This window comes from Erythrolamprus reginae, chromosome 2 (genome assembly GCF_031021105.1).
Source record: "Erythrolamprus reginae isolate rEryReg1 chromosome 2, rEryReg1.hap1, whole genome shotgun sequence".
NCBI classification, from domain to species: domain Eukaryota; kingdom Metazoa; phylum Chordata; class Lepidosauria; order Squamata; family Dipsadidae; genus Erythrolamprus; species Erythrolamprus reginae.
In genome coordinates this window covers 145,896,920-145,909,148 of record NC_091951.1, presented here as the reverse complement: position 1 = coordinate 145,909,148, position 12,229 = coordinate 145,896,920, and the positions used below count along the sequence as shown (strand labels likewise).

Genomic DNA, 12,229 nt, shown 5'->3' with positions numbered 1-12,229 from the left:
ACTGTAGGATTAAAAAAATAGAAAAAAAAATAAATTAAAAAATGCACACCTAAAAGGGGCAATGAGAGTAAAGTTCATAGCTTTCTGAAACCTGTAGTATCCCTGGAACTGGCTATCATCTAATCAGTTGCCATTCAATAATACCACTCCTATATTATCTCTAGGGGAATAAGGGCATGAGCCAAATGTTCAGAACTCATCTGTTTAGGCAAGCAGACATCATGGAGGAAGACAAAATGACCATTTTCTGCAGCACATGCAACTTCCCTGCACACATTAGGTGAACAGTTCAGCCAGAATCAGACCTGGCAGCCAGCATCAAACACTCCTTTTTAATTCTTTTCAGAATACTGGACATCAAAGAAAAAAAATTAGGGAAGAAAAAGGAAAAGATTAGAATTAGATTTTCCAAAACAACTGGAAAACTGTAGCACAATTCACCAACAGATATACAGTGCTAGAAACAAGTCAAAATTAAATAAAATTATAAACTGGGCATGAGTTAATCATTACGAACACTTGCTTCCTATGCACTGCTGCACTGACTTTGATGTACAATTGGTCTCACTCAGCAATCTCATTTTCCTACAATCTGTACCTGCTAATACCAAAATTGGATTGTATGGTTCATGCTTCATCATACAGTCTCTCTCAATTAGTGCTTTCATCTTTTTTCATGTGAAAGTAACTAACTTCATTATTTTTGCATAATGCATGTAAATTACTGGCATTTAGAAGTGCATATATTTAACATAACTTAAATATCTTTAGAAACAGTTGCTTAACAAAAAAAAAAAAAGAGCCAATGTTAGGCCAGTACGGGATAAACTAAACGGGATAAACTAAAATTAAGTGATAATAGACTGCTAAAAAAAAATCTTCTAGCAACAATGAATAGGAAATAAATTTCAAGGTTGTTCCCTAGAAGTCCTATATAGAAGTATGAGTAGTCTTGAACTTGACACAAAACAAATATACACTCCATCTGATGTAATAATTAACTAGATTAATCATATAGAAAAAGTAAATATTCATTCATTCTTCATAGGGGTACTTTCTGTTTAAAATATATCCTTATTCTTAAGCAGGTGGTACTGGGTAAGAAGTTGGGAGATGGCTTGTAGAAAGCTCCCTTCTGTTGTGAATTGCAGTTCCTCATTACAGATGGCAAGATCCTAATCCTTACCCTTATGTGTCATGTTTCTATGTATACCGCAAAGCAAACAAAAAATAAAAATATGACTTCTCTAAATTTGATTCTACCATTTCCTAAGTCAATGCTTTTGTCATGCCATCTGCCTGTTTCACTATGTTCCACTAACTTCCACATTAGTACTGCTCTAGATCCCATGGTAGAAATTTACAGCAATCATAGATTTATCAACAATTTAATGTGTATTCATGGATCAATACAGTATAGTAGATTTGCTCAACTTGCACCAAGTTCTATGTACAAAAATTACATATGATTCTTTTACTACCCGGCTACCCCCAGAATAAGACATTCCGTGATAATAAGCCCAATCAGGCTTTTGAGTGCATGGCAATAAGGCCAGGTGCTTATTTCAGGGTTCAAAACAAAATATAAGACAGGGTCTTATTTTTGGGGAAACACTTTATATAAAAGTGTTTAGAGATTCTTGTTACCAGAAATTTCCTCCCAGTTTAAAAACTACTGTTGTCAGCAATAGCAACAAAGGTTAAATTTTGTACATGTCATGGAATGCCTGGCCGGTGCTTCACTCCCTGGCCCGGATTTGCTGCAGGGGCAGGGAGACAAGGCCCTCCGGCGTAGCCACCATCTTTTTCTCCTTTTCGCCCCGACGACGACAGAGCGAACACCCACCCGCCCTCCCTATTTTTCAGTGTGCCACTGTGGGTCGCCCTTAGGGGGCCGAATAGGAATTTTTGGCGGTCTCGGTATTTTCTGCGGCCGTTTTTTCGCCTATTCCACACTGCGGTGATGGACATGTGGTTAGGGGGTGCTTCGCACCCTGTTTAGGCTAATTGGCTTACCTCTGGTCATTTGGGTAGGCAGGTTAGGGGCGGAAAACTGGGTGGTGTTTAGCAACTGCGTGTTCTCCGTTGGGCATCTTTGGAGATGATTGACAGGTTCTCTCCAAAGGCTCATGGTGCTAATGGCCTGAGCAATTGGGGGGAACCTGTCTTTGGGTCCTGCCCATTTCTTTCCTCTTGTAGGGGTTAGACGGCAAGACCTCCCATGTGCAGGTGCAGAGATCCAGATGAGGGTGGGGCCCTTCACTCAATAGTGTCAACCCCCAATCCCCTACACTTCTCCATTAAACTCTCCACGATTGACCTCTCCCGATTCCTCAGAGGCCAGTAAGGGGCGTATATAAGTGCACTGATGTGCCTATCGTCCCCTGTCCAATTCTCTTTTCTTACCTCTTTTATCTTATATATTCTCTCCTCTATATATATTCTCTTCCTATCCACTTCCCTTCTTTTTACTTCCTATCTTTATATATATATTCCTAATGTATATTCTCTCTCATATGTATTGTATATTGGACAAAGAATAAATAAAAAATAAAAGTTGCCCCGGAGATTTTTCTGACATCATTTTCTGCCCCGGAAGCAATTGTTTGACCCTGTGGGTCCTTGTTAGGGTTATAGTTAAATTTATGCTAATTTAATGAATAAATTATGCAAATTTAATTAATAAAATGACCCATTTTAAATCCAGCTCTTTGTGTCCGTGTCGTTACTCCGCCTCTGCTGCAAATGGCTGATGTTTGTAATGAAACAATATTCATAGAATCATAATTTAATTTAAAAATATCACCATCAGATGGATTTGTAATTGGCTGACAAATTGTACTCAATGAGTTGTCCTTAATGGTACTACATTTACATGGAGGGAAATAAGCAGTGGGTTACCACATGAAGAACAGTTGCAGGAATTGGAGAAAAGAAGGGTTGAAGGAGGGACATTATATCAGCACCTAACCTAACAAATAGCCCAGTAATCTTCAATATCTTCAAAAATGACTTAGATGAGGGAATAGAAGGGGAACGCATCAAATTTGCAAATAACACTAAGCTGGCAGGAATAGCTGACATCCAGGCTGGGTTTCCTGCTTATCTCTGCTACCAGTGTGGTTGCACGTGCAGCTCTGGGTGACCGGCAGGTGACCGGAGCGAGATTTGGCTTCTACATATGCGCAGGAAGCAAATCTTGCAAGAAGATGCATGGACATGCACAAATTTGGGGATTTTTTTTGCTTCCGCGCATGCACGGAACCAAAAGATCGCCAAAAATCACGGAAATCTCTCAATTTATGAGAGTACATGCATCCTCTCATAAAATTTTGCTTCATGCACAGAAGCCAAATCTCACTTGAACACACCCACCTGCCCACTCAGAACTGCGTGTGCAGCTCCATTTTCGTTACTGGAATGCCGTCCTCCCCCCCATCCATGTAGGAACCCAACACTGCTAACATCCCAGAAGACAAGCTCAGGATTCAAAAATATCTTGACAGACTTGAACAATGGGCCCTATCAAACAACATGAAATTTAATGTAGAGAAAAGCAAGGTTTTACACTTAGGCAGGAAAAATCAAAGGTACAAGTACAGATTAGGTGAAACCTGGCTTAAAAACAGTAACTGTGTGTTGTGGTTGGCTCTGGCCCAGCTCCTGCCCCAAGGAATGTGGAGGTGGATGCAGGGGAAACATCAACATGTCATAGGCCTGTTTTATTACCGACAGTCAGGTAGTGCAGTTTCCTCGGATGAAGAAGGTGGGGGTGACTTGGAAGAGGGGGGCTTGGCACACAGCCCAGGAAGCCAATCTCCATTATATTCAGTCGATTCGGATGAGGAAGTGTTAGACCCACGCATGCGCAGAATTATGCATAGAAGAGACCAATTGAAGAAATATTACAGGAGATAAGAGAGGCCACCTGTGTTTGAGTGGGGCTCCAGTAATTAGAGCTGCTGATATAAATAGCAGCGCACTGGCTTGGCCGTTGTGGAAGATTATCTGGAAACAGGACCGTGCCTTGCTGTTTCCGGACATTGATTTTTCACGACTTTGAAACCAAAGCAGAGCAAAGTGTGTGTGTTTCACTTCGTGGAAGAAGGAGGGCTGTGACATTCCTTCACAGCTGCTAGGTAAGTACTTAAGGACTGATTAAGGGGATTGTACAGACTACCAGGTTGTTTTGGGACAAGTGCTCTTTGCAATACAAAAAGGGTGCTTTGTTTCTTTTGAATTTTGTGATAAAGAACATTGTTTTTGAACTTTCAAGTGTGTGTGTGTCTGAAATTTGTACCCTTGAATTTTCGGGAGACTCATACCATAGAGCCCGGCAGAACACTGTGAGAGGAACCTTGGAGTCCTAGTGGATGATCACTTAAATATGAGCCATCAGTGTGCAACAGCAGCCAAAAAAGCGAATACAATCTTTTGTTATATAAACAGAGGCATGGGTTCAAAAGTAGTGCCACTTTATAAAGTCTTAGTAAGGCCGCACTTGGAATACACATCACATTATGAAAAAATGTTGAGACTTTGGAAAAAGTAGAAAGAAAAGCAACTAAGATTATTAAAGGCCTGGAGACAAAAACACATGAAGAACAGTTGGAGGAATTGGGTATGGCCAATCTAGAGAAAAGAAGGGATGTGGGGGGGGGGGCATTATCAGCTCTAATCTGTCAAATGTTTGGAATTAACTGGAAAGTATTGCTTCCTGCACAATTCTATGTCTTGTTGAAGACTCCTTTGTGAAACACTGTCAAATGACATGTTGGGTTAGATGAATCCACACAAGTCTGAATATTTTAGCTCTGCAATGCAGCTTAGATTTTTGGTATTTTTCTGCTATACATTTGGGGTCATGATGTTTCAATTAACAATAAGCTCACTTGTTCTGCTGTTGTAGGCATTCATATAAAATTGCACAATAGAAAGAACATAGCAGAAATATATCACAATGAAAATATGCCACAGTAACTCAAAAATGAGAAGAGGGGAAAGGAGAAAATAATTTCTTTCAGTAATCCTCTAGCCTGTAAGTCTTCAAAACCTATCCAGTGAATTTATGTTAACAAGCAGAAACCACACATTTATCTCCCCAAATGACATTTAGCTTAGTAGGCTCCTTACCAAGGAAAATCATTCAGCAGTATTTTGTATAATATAGCAAGGGTCCTATGTTTCATTTTATACAATAGCTAAAATATCAATCCTTACTTTTCACAGTTACTTCAAGAGTTTTCTCAACTGCTAACATCTAATACCTTAGTTACTATTAAGCTGCTATGGAATACACTTGGAGAGAAACCAAAATACAGTATAGAAGTACAGTATTTAAGATTTCATAATGATTACAGTATCTTCAAACTTTTGTTCAGTATTGATGTTGAAGGGTTCAAGTACATACAAAATAAAGAAACCTTTCTCCCCACCCAGTCTTCAGTTGGGGTGAAATACGCATTCTAATGAAAACTAGGCCATTCATAGACTTACTCACCTGATACCAATTACCCCCGGAAGCGGAGTAAAGACGCTGAGACATGTTGTGGATGAAATAAGGGTCCTTTATTGAATTAACATAAATTTAAATAAATTTCAATACGTCAATTTAAATATTTAAATTCAGAACGAACTAAGGACCTGCAGAGGCCAAAACTAACAGGGCGGAAATTCCTACCAGAAAATTCCTTGGCAACATTGAGCAAAAACTCCTTGCTGAACCAGGTGAAGGTAGCCACCTTCACCTGGATCCAAGCCACGCCCCTTCATTGTGTGGGAGGAGTTCACCCTCCAATCCCCGTGGGAAATTGGGTCCAGTGATTCCCATCCTCTCTCCAATCCCCAACGTTGTTCCAACCTCTAGTTCCTGGAGAGAGGCGGTCCATCACCCTTTGAAGGATGCCCAAAGGAGCAAGCGCAGTCGCTTCTAATTGCCCATTTCCACCCCTAACCTGCCAAACCCCAGTGACCAAAGGGAGGCCTATACTGTTATCTAAGTGTGCCGCACCCCTTAACCAATCCAGTCTGCACCGTCAGTGTGGAATAGGCAAAAAAAGGGCCGCCTCTAAAGGGGAGGCGCAAAAAATTCCTATTCAGCCCCGAGGCGACCTCCTTAGGACACACTGTTGATAGCAGAGGGTGGGCGGGTGTTCGCTTGAGGAGAAGCCGAGCAAGGAGGAGGTCCTATCCAGATCACCCTTAAATAGGGCGATCCAGGACCTCCCCCGACCAGCAGATAGCGTGCCACCTTGGCGCGCTGCCAAAAGCCGAACTTCCGGGTTCCAGAGGAGCCCGGAAGTCCGGAGCTCGAAAGAGCTGCAGGCAGCGTCTCCCTGGCTCCGGAGGTAATTTCGGCCGGCTGTTTACGCCACCGGCCGTGCATTTTTCTTAGAACTCCTGCACACGTGTCTTTATGAAATATCTTATCAAATTAACTATGCTGATAGCAGTATAAAAACACAAGTATAAGTAATATACCATATAAACAGAGCAAGTGGTGCCATCTTCTTAAAATGGGAGCTCATTCTAAATTCTAGATGAAGCACTATTAATCTCTTGCTCTACAACCTATTTGTATTTGTGTTCACACAATACAGTGATGGTAAGAAAAGGATAATCAAGCAAAAATAAATTAATGAACCTGAATAATTTCAGCATTTGTTACATTAGCTGCTACAGGCTCTTTTTTTATTAAGCAAGGTTTTGTAGACTATAAAGAAATATGCATAGCTATCTCTCTGTTGCATAAGAGAGGTTCATTTTCATGAGCTAGAAGCCTAGTTTGTTCTAGTGAAAAGAATTGCAGAAGCCCACAGCTGCCAATCAAATGAAAGTATAATCCCACACTGTTGTGATGCATATTTATAAGCAAAAATAAAAAGGCAAGCCCTAATAAAATATCTGCAATTATAATCATGCAGCCAATTTAGATGGCATAAGCCAAAGCACTGCATCCTTATAAAAGCAAATCACTGGTTACTGCATATAAAAATGTTCCGTTCTAGAAAATTATGCTGACACCAATAAAATGAATGCGTTTTGGGGCAAACTAAGTTCATCATAACTTTGGGAATTCAAATTAATTATGTGAGTGATTGCTCAATAAACTTGAATAAATGAGCAGAGACTTCAATTTTTTTTTCCAAGGGATGAAACACACTCCTTTAACATCTAAAGCATTTAGTATGTGATCAGTTTGAGAAGGATTGGTTTATATAAACCAACTTCTGTTAGGTATTATTCACACTGTCTAGTCTAGGAATGGGAAGCTTGCAAATTTCCAGCTGTACTTAAATAACAACTCCCAGCAACATCAATCAGAATGACTAATGCTGGAGAATGTGGCTGAAATCCAGTTTCCTCGTGTCTGATGTACTCTGAAACACTGTCAGATCTGGACATTAAATCCATGTTGCCTTTCTTATGCTTCTCAGTTCCATGTTCCATTCCATCACCTTGCCAATTTCATGAGCAAACCCTAAATATGCTGATTCCTAGATGAGGAAGTGGGGCCAGATGACAAAACCAGGGGAAGTACTCCAGTGCTATAGAGTTCACCAAAAGATTGTATCTAACTAGAGGTGGGTTTCAGCAGGTTCTGACCAGTTCTGGAAAACTGGTAGCAGAAATTTTGAGTCATTCAGAGTACCGGTAAATACCATCTCTCACTGTCCCGGCCCCCATCTATTCTCTGCCCACCAAGTCCCTACTGATCTGGAGGAGATGGGGATTTTGCAGTAGGCTTTCCCGGGAGTGAGGAGGGAATGGAGATTTTGCAGTATCCTTCCCCTGCCATGCCCACCAAGCCACACCCACAGAACCAGTAGTAAAAAAAGATCTAATCCCACCAATGTATCTAATGACTATATGTGCAAGACATTAATTGCAGTTTAATGTTTCCAAATGTAAAATAATGCACTTGGGGAAAAGGAATCCTCAATCTGAGTATGGCATTTGCAGTTCTGTGTTAGCAAAAACTTCAGAAGAGAAGGATTTAGGGGTAGTGATTTCTGACAGTCTCAAAATGGGTGAGCAGTGTGGTCGGGCAGTAGGAAAAGCAAATAGAATGCTTGGCTGCATAGCTAGAGGTATAACAAGCAGGAAGAGGGAGATTGTGATCCCCTTATATAGAGTGCTGGTGAGACCACATTTGGAATACTGTGTTCAGTTCTGGAGACCTCACCTACAAAAAGATACAGTATTGACAAAATTGAATGGGTCCAAAGACGGGCTATGAGAATGGTGGAAGGTCTTAAGCATAAAACGTATCAGGAAAGACTTTATGAACTCAATCTGTATAGTCTGGAGGACAGAAGGAAAAGGGGGGACATGATCGAAACATTTAAATATGTTAAAGGGTTAAATATGGTTCAGGAGGGAAGTGTTTTTAATAGGAAAGTGAACACAAGAACAAGGGGACACAATCTGAAGTTAGTTGGGGGAAAGATCAAAAGGAATGTGAGAAAGTATTATTTCACTGAAAGAGTAGTAGATCCTTGGAACAAACTTCTAGCAGACGTGGTTGGTAAATCCACAGTAACTGAATTTAAACATGCCTGGGATAAACATATATCCATTGTAAGATAAAATACAGGAAATAGTATAAGGGCAGACTAGATGGACCATGAGGTCTTTTTCTTCCATGTTTCTATGTTTCTATTTCTGTACATTCAGGAAGCCACATCATTCTGAAAAGTGTAGAATAGGGTTTGCCCTGCAGAACATTCCTACCATGAGTCTTCAGAGAGGGATGGCATACAAATCTAATAAATTATTATTATTATTATTATTATTATTATTATTATTATTATTATTATTATCAAACATTAAAGCAAAGCTGTTGGCACACTAAGATTAGACTAGCACCAGACTCTGCTGAGGTTAACAAATGACAAGGGTTATAATGGGCAATATATATATATATATATATATTCATTGTGGTTCCATGGTGTAATGGTTAGCACACTGGACTCTGAATCCAGCAATCTGAGTTCAAATCTCAGTGGAACCTATAAATTTTTTAAGGAGCATGCATAAGTGGACCAGAGTGCCTTCCGTCCCCTATCCTAATGTTTCTCTTTTACTGGTATCATGTATATAAATATATCTTTGTATACCACCAATGCGTATGTGACAAAACAAACAAACAAACAAATAAATAAATAAATATTGGCCACCCCTATTCAAACCTCTTTTGATTTTGAAACTAATGATGAGTGACCCAGGTTATTTCTGGGAAGGGAACGCACACACGCAAAAATGCACTTCCGTCACGATGCAAACAGGTGGGGAAGGTAAGTAGAACCCATGTGTGTTCCAAGCAGCTATCTCCCATTCTCAACCGGTACCTAACCTTTCTGGCTCCAGACTGCTGGCAACATCAATGGTGGTAGGGAGGGGATGGTTTTGCATGTGCAATCTAGCTTCTGCGCATGAACAAAATGAAGCTTGGTGTACTTGCTTGTTGCTTGCCCAGCATGGTTCTCAACAGGCCATGAACTGGTACCAGTTCAGGGGTTGGGGACCCCTGCTCTAAGGAAAAAGCCTGAATTTGTTTCCTAGAAGGCATAAAAGGATAAGTTAAAATACAAACATAAACCTCTTTAGGTATTCAAGGTATTTTTCAAGCCAGCTCCAGGTTGGAGATAAGTTTTTGTAATAAATTAGGTCTTTCCTAAGACAAGGCTGCTGAATTAAACTGGGACACAGAAAAAATCAGCACAGTATCCTGTGCAGTTCTAGGCAGTGCTGACCAGAGATGATGCTTGACAAGGGCCTGAAACAGTTGTTCAGACAGAAATTGTACACCAGGGGATCTGGACAAGCATTTGCAATGGTCTGAAGTAGTCATCTCCTGTTGTGAATCATCAAAGAGCAAGAAACACTTTCTCTAAGCCACAGGGGAACTGTTGTTATTTAGAAGAGATTGAGCTGGGTAAAACAACTTGTTCTTCTTCCAGACTCACCTAGCTCCCTGTTCAGTGTTCATTCTAAGGGAAACCTGAGCTTGCTTCTTATATAATCTGTTAAATATGATTGCCATTGGGATGATACAGTAGGAGGCATGTTTTGCTTTTGTTTGCATCAGCATTTCCCATTCATTTTCCTTGCTGCCACTTGTTCACAAAGGGGACCAGCGAGATTAAATGAGATACGTTTTACCACTGGTGTATGTTACAGATTTATAAAATACTGGGTGGGCTAATTTAGTACATTGCGATATAAACAATTATCACGGAGATTCATTAAAAGTGTCTCCTCTCCCAGAGTCCAATTCTCATAGTTATTATTTCATGGATTATTTTAGATTTACAGGGCTTAGCAAACAAGGCATGTGAAGACAGATGCATAGTAATTAGCCTGTTTGGAGCTGCAGTATTTCATTTAAGCAAACAATATTATATCTATTCATCTGTCTCAAAGTAGACAGTCCAAACGCCTTTCCAGCTGTTTGATTTTAGCATAAAAATACTATAGGCCATAGGTCTTCAAACTTGACAAATTTTAAGACTTGTGGACTTCAACTCCCAGAATTCTCTGGCTGGCAGGAGAATTCTGGGAGTTGAAGTCCACAAGTCTTAAAATTGCCAAGTTTGGGAACCCCTGCCATAATCATTAGCCTCTGCACAACCCAAATGCTCTCCATGAAATTAGTACACCTGTTGTTCAGACACAGCTGTTGTATCAGCAGGGTACATTTTCCAATACTCATATTCTAACATCTTCTATTAGAAAATAGCCATTTTTCTCCAAATGGTTTTTCTTGCAACTGTGAACACTCTGTGGAATACCACCACTGCATACATGTTATTTATGCCATTAAGCAGTTCAGGAAGCAGTAACAACTCTCCAAGCAGCAGTGGTAACTCTTCATCAGAGTTAAAAGTTATTGCTTTTTAAAATACTTTTAATCACCAACATTCCCATTTAGGCATTAGACTGTCCCAGCCTTACAGTTCGGTGTAAGAGAAATCCAAACAGATTACCTTACTAAAACATCGAAACATTTTGATGCTAGTCATCTGGTGTGCCTTGTGATTCTCTTCAAGTCAAAGCCAATTTACACCATAACGTCGTACAATTGAGAAAACATTATGTGACTGAACCTTGAAATATAAAATTGAACTCTTATATTTTATACTATTTTTTAAGATATAATGTATAGTAATGTATAGTAATGTATAATAATCTTTCATCTTATTATTTTCTACTTCCCATAAGACCACCGGTATAACAGGGAACCCTAACGTATCATATGTCCAGCAAGGAAGGTGGATAAAGGTAGGAAAGGAACCTTCATATTCAAAATCTGACCTCAGAACATTTCCTGAAACAAAATTAGTCTGAAACTACATATTTTTTTAAAAAAAACTTGCTGAATTCAGGCTTTTATATTGGACAAGGTAGTGTAGTTTGGAAAGAATCCAAAGGAATGAACCTGCTTAATAGCAGACCCACAGGAAATAATCTTGGACAAGTCTTGCCTGGCAGAATTTGTGGTTTATTTATAAAATCTTTACACTACCATTCAGGATAGTATTAAAAATCAATAAAACAAAATTTCAAATAAAACAAGAAAGATAGATGAATAAGAGGATTCAAGAGAGCTAGAAAGAGTGCATACATTCATACATATATATGATTTGATCTCATAATATACATTTGCCAGAAAAACATGAGACATTAGACAACAGCGGGATTCCAAGGCACAATACTCAAAAACTAAAATAAAGCCGTACAGGTAGTCATCAACTTACAATTTGTTTAACGACCTTTAAAAGTTACTTGTGACCAGTTCTCACACTTATGACCATTGCAGCACCCCCACATAATCAAACTTTGAATGTTTGCCAACTGACATGCATTTACGATGGTTGCAGCATCGGAGTGTCCTGGAATTATCTTTTACAACCTTCCTGGGAAGCTTCTGATGAGCAAAATCAATGGTGAAAGGCAGATTTGCTTGTAGAACTGCATCATTCACTTAATAACTGAACAATAATGAATCAAAGTTCAAAAAGTTCATAAAATGGAGCACAACACATCTCACAACTATCTTGCTTAGCAACAGAAATTTTGGGCTCAAACGTTAAGGACTATGTGTACAGAAAAACTTGGGTAAAGAACTTTCCAATAGATAGTATTGGAAGATATAGTATTGCATATTGATTTTTATGTAGTACAGCACAATAAAATGGCCTTTCAAAGCCAAACAGGGATAGTGATA

General features: G+C 39.5%; 1 protein-coding gene and 1 non-coding gene across 3 annotated transcripts in view; one reads left to right on the top strand and one right to left on the bottom strand.

Annotated features, from left to right (window-relative positions):
* The window catches only part of GAS7 (growth arrest specific 7), a 174,384-nt gene that overhangs the window by 154,220 nt on the left and 7,935 nt on the right, over positions 1-12,229 (bottom strand). The window lies entirely within an intron of this gene.
* On the top strand, positions 8,942-9,013 carry TRNAQ-CUG (transfer RNA glutamine (anticodon CUG)). Its single transcript has one exon. It is a non-coding gene; the product is annotated as a tRNA-Gln (tRNA).